The sequence below is a fragment of the Pelophylax lessonae genome, assembly GCF_965119305.1.
Source record: "Pelophylax lessonae genome assembly, chromosome: 12".
NCBI classification, from domain to species: Eukaryota; Metazoa; Chordata; class Amphibia; order Anura; family Ranidae; genus Pelophylax; species Pelophylax lessonae.
This window is the reverse complement of record NC_138779.1, coordinates 23,812,685-23,825,455: the sequence shown is the minus strand read 5'-3', so window position 1 is coordinate 23,825,455 and position 12,771 is coordinate 23,812,685.

The following is a 12,771-nucleotide window of genomic DNA, read 5'->3' as shown; positions in this document are numbered from 1 at the left end:
TGACCAAAATATCGGTATCGGCATTAAAAAAACGATATCGGTCGATCACAAGTTTTAATGAATAAAAAGGTGAACAATATCACACTCACATTGGTAAAGGGTAAAGCTCATCGAGTGGGGCAGAGCCCGATGGTGGACATAGCGCAGTGTGGCCGGGATCCAAGAAACCACAAGGGCGGAAGGATGACACAACGCGTTTCATAGCGTCCCAACTGGGCATGGGCTTTTTCAAGTAACTTGGCTTCACTTTCTTCGATCCTGTGCTACTTCCACCATCGGGCTCTGCCCCACTCAATGAGATTTACTCTTTGATATTGTTCAAATTTTTATTTATTTTATTTAAGAGGCGCTCTTCTTGAGTTCTCTTTACCCTAATCTACAGAGTTGACTTCACTCTATTGAAGAGCTTTGCCTTTGCTGCATAACATCCATCAGCCCACATGGAACTCATTCTTCTTTTATGGACCTTTTGTTTATGGACTAATGGTCTTTTATTTGTATGATTTTAAATGTGCCCCATCCTGGTAATATACCCGGAGCGCCAACACTAACCTGTTTTATCTATCTATGATAACAATTAGACCCTTCGTTGGGCAAAATTACAAAAGTTGCAGGGGATCAAATAATTATTTTTGCCACTGTATTTTGTGGTTCAGTCTGGATCTGAAAAATTGATGGATTAATACTGAACACTCATATGGAAGGGCCCTTGAAGAGAATGTTAGAATTAAGCAGGGGAGGCATTTTCAATAACACAGAGGTGTGGCCTCCATGGACAACATGAGATTCTAGCTGTAGATTTAAAGAAATGGATGCATTGCATTTAGGCCCCTTTCACACTTCGACTTGGGACTGCAAAGTCGCATGGCAAGTTGTACTCCATGATTTCTAATGTGTACCATTCATATCTGAGAGACTTCAAAGTAGTCCCTGCACCTCCGGTCTGGTCACATGACCTCTCCAGCAGCCGGCTTCAGTGAACGGCTGCAGAACCCAGGTGGTGACGTTTGCCATAGGCTTACTATGGGGCAGCGATTATTGGCTGTCCCTTCTCTTCACTAAAGCCACTGGAGAGGTCATGTGACCAGGCAGGAGCGCCCTCAGAATAGGTAAGTGTAGACTTCTTTCCATTACAGGGCAATTAGAATAGATTAGAATGGGGGAGGGAGCAGGTTTAGGTACAGTTAGTATGCAATTCTGCTTTAACCACTTCCTGCCTGCGCTATAGCCGAAGGACAGCTACAGCGTGGGCTCACATTGCTGGAAGGACATCTATAGAGTCCTCCCGTGATCCCGAGTCCTGTGGCGCAGATCGGCGCGGATCTGTGGTCGCTCTTTCCTTCTCACACAGCTGATCACAGGTCGGGGTAAAGAGCCAATCACAGCGGCTCTTTACCATGTGACCAGATGTGTCCAATCACAGCTGATCACAGTGTAAACAGGATTTGTGGGTTATTGGGACTCCTCTCCTCATGCTAAAAGCGCGTCAGTAGAGAAGAGCCGATAACCGGCAAATCCACACAGTTTACTTCTACACTGATAATCAGTGTCATGATGATCAGTGCAGCCCCAACAGTGCCCAAAAGTGCTGCCAATCAGTGGGCATTAGTGCTTCCAGCCAGTGGCCATCAGTGCTGCCTATCAGTTAGTATCAGTGCTGCCTGTCAGTGGCCATCAGTGGGTATCAATGCTGCCTGCCAGTGGCCATCAGTGATGCGTGTCAGTGCTGCCTATCAGTGCCCATCATTGGTAATCAGTGCTATCAGTGGCCATCAGTGCCACCTATTAGTGCCCATCAGTGGGCATCAGTGCTGTCTGTCAGTGGGTATCAGTGATGCCTGTCAGTGGCCATCAGTGGGTATCAGTGCTGCCTGCCAGTGGCCATCAGTGATGCGTGTCAGTGCTGCCAATCAGTGCCCATCATTGGTAATCAGTGCTGTTTATCAGTGGCCATCAATGGGCATCAGTGATGTGTGTTAGTGCACATCAGTAGGCATCAGTGATGCGTGTCAGTGCTCATCAGTGCCGCCTATTAGTGTCCATCAGTGCTGTCTGTCAGTGACCATCAATGGGCATCAGTGTTGCCTGTCAGTGGCCATCAGTGATGCATGTCAGTGCCCATCAGTGGACATCAGTGGCATCACTGGGAATCAGTGCTGCCTGCCAGTGGCCATCAGTGATGCGTGTCAGTGCTGCCAATCAGTGCCCATCATTGGTAATCAGTGCTGTTTATCAGTGGCCATCAATGGGCATCAGTGATGAGTGTTAGTGCACATCAGTTGGCATCAGTGATGCATGTCAGTGCTGTCTATCAGTGGCCATCAATGGACATCAGTGCTGCCTGTCAGTGGCCATCAGTGATGTCTGTCAGTGGCCATCAGTGATGTGTGTCAGTGCCCATCAGTGGGCATCAGTGCTGCTTGTCAGTGGCCATCAGTAATGCGTGTCAGTGCTCATCAGTGCCGCCTATTAATGCCCATCAGTGGGCATCAGTGCTGTCTCTCAGTGACCATCAATGGGCATCAGTGTTGCCTGTCAGTGGCCATCAGTGATGTGTGTCAGTGCTCATCAGTGTACATCAGTGCTGTCTATCAGTGGCCATCAATGGGCATCAGTGCTGCCTGTCAGTGTCCATCAGTGATGTGTGTCAGTGCCCATCAGTGCTGCCTGTCAGTGTCCATCAGTGATGTGTGTCAGTGCCCATCAGTGGGCATCAGTGCTGCCTGTCAGTGGCCATCAATGATGCATGTCAATGCTCATCAGTGCTGCCTATCAGTGCCCATTAGTGGGCATCACAGCTGTGTATCGGTGGACATCAGTGACGCGTGTCAGTGCCCATCAGTGCCACCTATTAGTGCCCATCAATGGCCAACTGTGCTGCCTGTCAGTGGCTCTCAATGGGCATCAGTGATATCTGTCAGTGCCTATCAGTGATACCTGTCAGTGCCACTTATCAGTGCCCAGAGAAATTATCAGAGAAAAACGACTTATTTAAACATTTTTATAACAGAAACTAAGGGAAAAAATGATAAAAATGTCCTATGGATACAGTGTTGCATGACCGTGCAATTGTCATTCAAAGTGTGACAGCGCTGAAAGCTGAAAATTGGCCTGGAGAGGAAGGGGGTGAAAGTGCCCGGAGGGCAAGCGGTTAAAGGGAAAAGAGAGGCAAATATATATATATATATATATAGAAACTGAGGGCAATGAGACCATAGGCAGAATATGTAAATAATAAACGTTTGCATTTAGAAACTGAACACCAACTTAAAGTTTCGTTATGGGAATTTTTACATAATTGTTCCTCTTGGAAGCTGGAAATCCATGTAATAGGGATCTCTACTACAGTGATTGCTACCAGCTTCTGGACATCTTACTGAAAACAGGAGGTTGCTCAGCCCGGGAGCCATTCATAGGACACTTTGCATTTTCTCAATGTATGCAAAGTGTTTTTTGATTGGACGTAGTACAGCTCATGATGTCACTGCTTCGCCTCTCTGCCTCATCCAATCAGAGAAGCTTTGCATTCATTGACGAACAATACAATAGAGTCCGATGTTCAAAGTCCTCTTGAGGATTTACATGAGCGTACGATACGATGATGATGCTTAACGGGTTTCAATCCGTCCGGATTTCACGGACAGGATCGGATGCGGATGGCAGCGGACATGTCTCCGAGAATGCATGGAGGAAATTGGGGGAAGCCGATGCACAGGGCAGGCGGCTCCGATTGCTGCTTGACACCCGCGATTGATCCCTGCTGAGAGAGAAGAAAGGTCAGCTGTTGTTAACGCAGCTGACTGTTCTCTCTGGAATGATCACAGAGCTCCTGTGATCCTTCTATATAGGATCACATGTCTCTATGGTCATTTCACAAGCCCCTCCCCCCACAGCTAGTAATCACTCCCCTAGGCTCACACTTAACCCTTTGATCACCCTGCCAGTGTCATTATTACAGTAACAGTGCATATTTTTAGCACTGATTACTGTAGTAATGTCACTGGTCCCCCCAAAAGTGTCAAGAATGTCAGTTAGGGGTCCGATCTGTCCGCCGTAATGTCGCAGTCTTGCTAAAAAATGCAGATCGTCGCCATTACTAGTAAAAATAATAAAGTAAATAAAAATGACATAAATATTTCCCCTAGTTTGTAGATGCGATAACATTTGCGCAAATCAATGAAAATACGCTTATTGCGATTTTTTTTTTTACCAGAAATATGTAGCAGAATACAAATTGGCCTAAAATTATGAAAAAAATTGATTTTTAACATTTTTTTGGGGAATTTCATATAGCAGAAAGTGAAAAATATTGTTGTTTTTTTTTTTTTTCAGAATAGGTTTATAGCGCAAAAAGAAAAAAAAATCGCAGAGGTGATCAAAAGAAAGCCCTATTTATGGGGAAAAAAGGATATAGATTTTATTTGGGTACAGCTTTGCATGGCCGCGCAATTGTCTGTTAAATAACGCAGTGCCAAATCGCAAATAATGGCCTGGTCATGAGGAGGGGTAAATCTTCTGGAGGTCAAGTGGTTAAATAAACAAATCCATATTAACAATTACATAAATATGCGCAAGGCTGCGCAGTGTTAATTCCCCAATAATTTATCACCAACTAACAAATCATAAAAATGTGCATAAATAATATGCAAGTAGAAAAAGTCCTTCTATAGTGGAATTCTTTCTCACAACACCCAGGAGTTGATTTGCTAAAGGCAAATAGACTCTGCACTCTGAAAAGTGCATTTGCTCCAGGACTAAGGGGCCTTAGTAAATGAGGTGAAGCTTACTTTGAAAAGAATACCCAATCATATGCAAGGAAAAAAAAAAAAAGAGCAGTTTTGCTTGCACATGATTGGATGATGGAAGTCAGTAGAGCTTCTGCTTATTTACTAAGCTCTGGTGCTACTGCGCTTTTTGCCTCTAGTAAATCAACACCCCCCAGCGTCCACACAAATAAGAAAAAAATCCAGTGGCTTTGATCCCCACACTTAACCTCCTTGAGTTATTTATTAACCCCATATACCAGGGTTTCTCAACCAGAGTTCCGTGGAACACTAGGGTTCCTCCTGAGGTTGCTAGGGGTTCCTTGAGAAATGGGCATCTTCTGCCTCTCAGATAAGTTCCCAATGACACCATTGTTCCTTTTAGCTATCTGTAAGGGGCTAATTCTTTCCAATGATGACAAGAGTAAGGATTCTTCCCACTGACTGTCACACTAATGTGTCATGAGTTGTAGATTTCTAATTTCTAGTAGGGGTTCCCCGAGACCAGAAATTTATTTCAAGGGTTCCTCTGTGTTAAAAAGGTTGAGAAAGGCTGATATATACTGTATGTCATTCTATACAAGTGGTTCAAGAAACTTTATTTTTACACTTATTATAAGCAGGCAAGCAAGTTGCTTCCCAGGACCTCTGTCCACTTGTGTTTTTGGAGTTTTGTTTTTTTTGGCATTTATTGAGCATATGGAAAGCGTTCCATGAATGGTGAGCAGATGACCTCCTGTGTTGCAGCAGGGCAGCCGCTCACTACAGTTTAAAGCTAGGGGAGATCTCCGGAATAGTGATGGCTACTAGAGTGATCACTGGAGTAGTGATGGCTACTAGAGTGATCACCGGAGTAGTGATGTCTACTAGAGTGATCACCGGAGTAGTGATGTCTACTAGAGTGATCACCGGAGTAGTGATGTCTACTAGAGTGATCACCGGAGTAGTGATGTCTACTAGAGTGATTTCCAGCTTTCACGGAGATCCCACGGGTATGGCACGTATAAACTTCCATTGGTCCAAGCTTGAGTTTTGTTTTTTTTGGCATTTATTGAGCATATGGAAAGTGTTCCATGAATTGTGAGCAGATGACCTCCTGTGTTGCAGCAGGGCAGCCGCTCACTACAGTTTGAAGCTAGGGGAGATCTCCGGAGTAGTGATATCTACTAGAGTGATCACCGGAGTAGTGATGGCTACTAGAGTGATCACCGGAGTAGTGATGGCTACTAGAGTGATCACCGAAGTAGTGATGTCTACTAGAGTGATCACCGGAGTAGTGATGTCTACTAAAGTGATCACCGGAGTAGTGATGTCTACTAGAGTGATCACCGGAGTAGTGATGTCTACTAGAGTGATTTCCAGCTTTCACGGAGATCCCACGGGTATGGCACATACATACTTCCATTGGTCCAAGCTTGGCCAATGTAACTATGCCATACCTAAACTTCAGCTTGAAGTCAAAGTGGAATTGCTGCTAATAATACCTATCTGCTTGGTTGCTATAAGTAACATCTCCTCTCGCTCCTGCCGCCACTTTGATAATGTGACATTTCAGCACCTTGTACCTATTTTTTGGCACCACTTGCGCTCTGTAGAGCAGCCATTCTCAACCAGGGTTCCCTGGAACCTTAAGGTTCCTCCACAAAATGCTAGGGGTTCTTTGAGTTGTGACTATTCGACCTCCCATCTGATGGTGCCTACAAAGCTCCAGGACCAATAGAAAGAGAAAAACAGAAGAGGGCGCACCCGCCTTGCGTATTTCCTTTAAACAGGGCAGCCATCAGAAATGTTGGGGCCCCTTACACAGCTTTAGGCCTGGGCCCCTCCGGGCCGCCAACATTCCGCAGTCCTTCAGTGCACCCACTTCTATTTTAACACTTGTCACGGACCCTACTCTTTCCCCCCCCCCCTTTCTTTTGTCTTCCCTGCACCCCCCGGACTTTGCCCTTTTCCCTAGCATGGGGTTTTCCTCCCCCCCTGACCACTCACTCCACTGCCTGCCCCCCTACTGTGCTGTCCTTCTCCCCTCCCCAGCCAGGTGCCTGAATGTCTGCTTCTTGGCCTTCATGCTTACTGTGGACAAAGAACATCCTTGTATGTTTGTTCCCGTGTGGGGTTCCCCAGTGAGATTCTGACTGATCAGGGCACCCAGTTCATGTCAAATGTAATTAAATCTCTGTGGCGTGCATGCGGGGTATGGGCCATCCGGACCACCCCCTACCACCCTCAGACCAACAGCCTCTGTAAACGCTTTAACGGGACTCTTAAAGGCATGCTGAAAGCCTTTGTGGACAGTGAGGCAGACTGGGAAAAGCTCCTTCCCCATCTTCTGTTTGCATACCGAGAAGTGCCGCAAGAATCCACTGGTTTCTTACCCTTTGAGCTCCTACACATACGGAAGGTCCCAGGCCCTTTAACTTTATTACAGGAACATTGGGAAGAAGAGGTGGAAGATACAGGAATTTCAGTTGTACCGTACGTGCTGGAACTGCGGGAGCGGTTATCCTGGCTGGCTGGCATTACCCACAGCCACCTTCAAGCAGCTCAAACGTGGCAGAAGACATGGTATGACCGAAGGGCCCAAGGGCGGGAGTTTACTGAGGGCCAGCAAGTCCTCCTAATCATCCCACACCCCCAGAACAAGCTCCAGCACTTCTGGGAAGGGCCCTATAAAATCCTCCGCAAACTTGACGAGAGTTATGTACTCAGCCTAGACAATCGTGACTGACGACAGCGCACAGTCCACATAAACATGCTCAAAGAGTACCACGACCGGACCTTGCCCATCCTGGCCATATGCCTTACCCCCACAGATGAAGCTGATGAAGGGTCCCTACCTGACCTCCTAAAAGCCACCAAGGCCACCCACTCCCTGGATCAAATCCCCACTGGGCCCAGCTAAGTTCCCAGCAAAAGGGTCAAATGCGGTACGTGATAGGGAGCAGGGCCATCGCCTTTTCGGCATTCCCGGGACATACCGATTTGGCCTTTCACCACGTAGAAACACAGGGACAAAAACCCATCCAACAGGCCCCCTACCGAGTCCCCGAGTCAGTAAAAGCAGCTATACGAGCAGAACTCACCGAGATGCTCCAGATGGGCATTATCCATCCCTCTGACAGTCCCTGGGCTTCTCCAGTGGTATTAGTGCCTAAGAAGGATGGGAGCAACCAGTTTTGTGTAGACTACAGATGACTTAATGACTACACGTTTAGCGAAACTTACCCCATGCCGTGCATAGACGAGCTGTTAGAAGGGCTGGCTGGGGGCCAATACGTTACAACCCTGGACCTCAGTAAGGCCTACTGGCAAATTGCCCTTACCAAGGATGGCATAGAACTCTCCGCTTTCATCACACCTTTCGGACTGTTTGAATTCCTCGTCATGCCCTTTGGGATGAAAAATGCACCCGCCACCTTCCAGCAAGTTGTAGACCAGTTGTTAGAGGGATGCCAAGGATTTGCATGTGCCTACTTAGATGACATAGCCATCTTTAGCAACGCATGGGAGGAGCACCCGCTGCATGTGGGGACCATTTTGGACCGCATCTGAAAGGCAGGACTGACCATAAGACCAGACAAATGTCAACTGGGAATGGCTGAGGTGCAATACCTGTGTCACCGAGTAGGGGGAGGGAAAGTGAAACCTGAACCAGCAAAAGTTCAAGCTATCCATGACTGGCCTACCCCTCAGACAAAAAAACAATGTCTTTTCTTGGCACTGCAAGTTACTATCGCAAATTTGTGCCCAATTTCAGCAGTGTGGCAAAACCTCTGACTGACCTCACCCGGAAGAACAGCCCTAGGATTGTACTCTGGACCCTGGCCTACGACTCCGCCTTCCATCAGCTCAAATCCGCCCTCGCAAACAACCCTGTTCTGACTGCTACAACAGACGTTTTATAGTGCAAACCAATGCTTCTACCTATGGCCTGGGGGCTGTCCTAAATCAAGTGAATGAGGCAGGAGAGGAACACCCCACTGCCTTTATCAGCCAAAAACTTCTGGAGGTAGCCTACTCCACCATTGAAAAAGAGTGTCTGGCCATTGTCTGGGCCTTGAAAAAGCTTCAACCTTATCTGTATGGCCAAGAATTCCCCATCTTCACGGATCACAACCTGCTCACATGGCTAAATAGAGTATCTGGAGACAACGGGCGCCTCCTTTGGTGGAGCCTAGCGCTCCAACCATACAACTTTACCATCCAATATCAGCGTGGGAGCCAACACCAGAACGCTGACGGGCTATCATGGCAGCAGGACCCTCAATAGGTGAACTTATTGCCACAAGTGCCTTCAAGGAGACCTGCTGAGGTCCCCTTGTCGGCACTTGTAAAATAAAAGGGGGAGGGGTTGTCACGGACCCTACTCTTTTCCTCCCTTTCTTCCGTCTTCTCTGCACCCCCAGGACTTTGCCCTTTTCACCAGCATGGGATTTTCCTCCCCCCCTGACCACTCACTCCATCCCCTCCCTAGCCAGGTGCCTGAATGCATGCTTCTCCGCCTTCATGCTTACTGTGGATAAAGAACATCCTTGTATGGGCTCGAGTAGAGGGGGCCGGGCTGGTTGCCGGTTCATCTCTGCTGTTTGTAAGACTGTGTGTCCCTGGGCTGTGCCTGGACAACACAGACTCCCCTATTGGTTCCTGCGGGCCTCTTCAAACCTGCCTGCCAACCTGGATTGTGGAGTTACCCTGTCCCTTACTACAACCTGGATTGTGGATTTATCTTGTTCCTGCCTACAACCCGGAGTGTGGATTAATCCTGTACCTGCCTGCTGGTGAGTGGATTAACACTGGGCCGACCCGAACTCTGCCTGGACTTTGTCACCTCATTGTTTGCTCCGATCCGTGTGTGGCCCAATCCCTCCCTGGCCAGGACTTTGCCCGTTCTATTGGGAGCCCCTGTTATGGACTACCCTTGTTATCTGGAACTCTGTCCTACCCACGTTGGGTCTGACCCTGGGCACCTTTGCTTGGCCCTTTTCTTTGTGAGCCTACCCAATACTGTTCAATAAAAGGCTTTGTTGGCACTCCTGCTCTCCGTCTGCGTTCTGTCCCACCTACACTTCTGTTACAACACTCTTACAACTTAATAAATGAAAATGAATCCAATCCATCAAAGAGACATCCCCATATATTCAGCAAAGAGATATCCCAATCCAGTAAAGAGATAGGCTCATATATTCAGCAGAGATATCCTAATCCAACAAAGAGACGGCCTCATATATTCAGCAAAGAGACATCCCAATTTAGTAAAGAGATAGGCTCATATATTCAGCAGAGATATCCTAATCCAACAAAGAGACGGCCTCATATATTCAGCAAAGAGACATCCCAATCCAGTAAAGAGATAGGCTCATATATTCAGCAGAGATATCCTAATCCAACAAAGAGACGGCCTCATATATTCAGCAAAGAGACATCCCAATCCATTAAAGAGACGGCCTCATATATTCAGCAAAGACACTTACCAATCCAGTAAAATGACAGCCTCAATAATTCAGCAAAGAGATAACCCAATCCAGCAAAGAGACGGCCTCATATTTTCAGCAAAGAGACAGCGCAATCCAGCAAAGAGACATCCCTTCACCTGCATCGGCTTACTCTGCGGCCACCCTGCTTTAGCAATTGCTAGTTAATACAGCAGCAACAACTCGGTCTCGTTGGTTGGGGCCTGGGCGGCCAGGCCCCTCAGAACGCCCGGGCCCCCTACATGTGTATGAGCTGTCCCTCCTGATGGCTGCCCTGCCTTTAAATATTCTTTTATTGAAGGAATAAAATAGATGTCTACTCAGAAACAGCATAAGATAAAAAGTTTGTCAATGTCCACAGTGTCCCACATAGGCTGGTCCACTGCCACCCTCTAAATTACCCCCACATTTCCACAAATAGAGCTTTCTTTTGGTGGTATTTTATCACCACTGGGGTTTTTTATTTTTTGTGCTATAATTGAAAAAGGACTGAAAAAAAGGTCATAAAAAAAAATCAAATTTCTTCATAAATTTAGGCCAATATGTATTCTGCTACATATTTTTCGTAAAGAAAATCCCAATAAGCATATATTGATTGGTTTACGCAAACATTTTAACATCTACAAACTATGGGATATATACTGGAATTTTTTTTTTTTTTTTTTTTATACTAGTAATAGCAGAGATCAGCAACTTATAGTAGGATTGTGATAATATGGCGGGGGATCTGACACTAGCGGACACTAATAATGTTCACTGTCACTGTACTAATAAGGGGTTCCCATCTAGGGCGATCAAAGGGTTAAATGTGTGCCTAACCAGTGTTTTTGTGTTTACTATGTGGTGCTTTTACTAAGGGGCAGGGCTTTTTTTCTCAGAAAATAGGTGCAGGAACTAAACCACGACCCCCCCAGCCCCCCCCCCCCGACATTCCCTGCTTTGCAGGGAAACAAAAACCAACACATCCATGCTGACAGGACAGAGCTCTGTGTTGTTTAAATAGGCAGAGCTCTGTCCCGTCTTTCTCCTCACTGACCAGCAGGTGCCAGTGGTCATCCATTGGCTGGCACCCACTGATTGTATTGTGCTGTGACTAATTACAGCACAGATGGTGCGCCAGAGGCATGGGCGCGCCCCCTACCCAGAAGTCCTGGCTCATGTACTAGGTACGTGATCCGGTGCAGGAGAACTGCTCTGCCGCTGTACAACTAGGTTATGTGGTTGGTAAGTGGATACATATTTGAGTATGGTTGGATGTTCATGACTCTCTGTACGTGTGGGTGTCACATGACTACAGCCCACCTGGGAGTTGGAGGAGCTTAGGTATCATGCATCATCCAGAAAGGTATTTAATGATGGACTATGTAGGAGTATCATTTGGCTATGAAGAAGAGGAGACCTTCCCTAAAAATGCGTTAGACATTTTGGGACTCGGCCAATAGACCAGGCTATGTGGGACACTGTGGACATTGATGAGCTTACTATCATATGCTGTTTGTGATTAGACATCTGTTTTATTTGTTCAATAAAATAATATATAAAGGTAATGCACAAGGCTGGTGCGCCCTCTTTGCTCTTTCTAGTGGTCCTGGAGCTTTGCAGGCACAATCAGATGGGATTAGTCACAATTTAAAGAGCCCCTAGCAACTTGTGGAGGAACCTTAAGGTTCCAGGGAACCTAGGTTGAGAATGGCTGCTCTACAGAGCACAAGTGGTGCTTCATAAGTCCTTAGGGGGCTGCAAATCCTTGTTGTCTTTCGAGTTGTTGAAGATCTGAGGTTCTTCTTTGCTGGAACATCCACCTTGAGCACAGGAGGTGTATTTTCTTTGCTTCTGTGACGGTACTCACCGTCACTGGGGATGAAAGACAAATACTTAATGGTTTGGATTGCTTCAAATGGGACAGTCATATTTGTCAACAATATCTCTCAAGAAATATGAAGATTTAATCCCACTTTACACTGTGAGACCTATAGCCTGTTGCAATGAAGTCTGACTCCTAAATAATCATAGCAATACGTAGATGTGTATTCCATGTACTTCAACGTAGGAGACGGACAGACTGTCATTGGCAGCCTTGTCCTATTGCCTATCTATAAAGGTGGAATGTGGATTATGTTAAGTCTGCCTGTCCCATTGTTAAATGTTAATGACCTCACATTGTTCTGTCCAGATGGCTGGATAATTAGTTCAGGTTAATTCTGTTTCTGTATACAATTTCATCTGCATATGATAATGTAATCAGGCAACCCCCTGACCTGTGTGTGGTAATATGATCCATGCTGTATATAAATTCTGTGTGACTGTTCAATAAAGTGTGATTCCAGTACAAGCTAAGTTGTTGGCTTGCTTTGTATGAGGGCGGCTGGGAAAATCTGGTATATATGTTCATGACTGCAAGGAAGTTGTATACTGACGGAAGTCCACAAACACAGTGTGGGTCAGCGGTTCCGTTACAGCTTGTATAAAGGAGACGGACAGACTGTCATTGGCAGTCTTGTCCTATTGTCTATCTATAAAGGTGCAATGTGGATTGT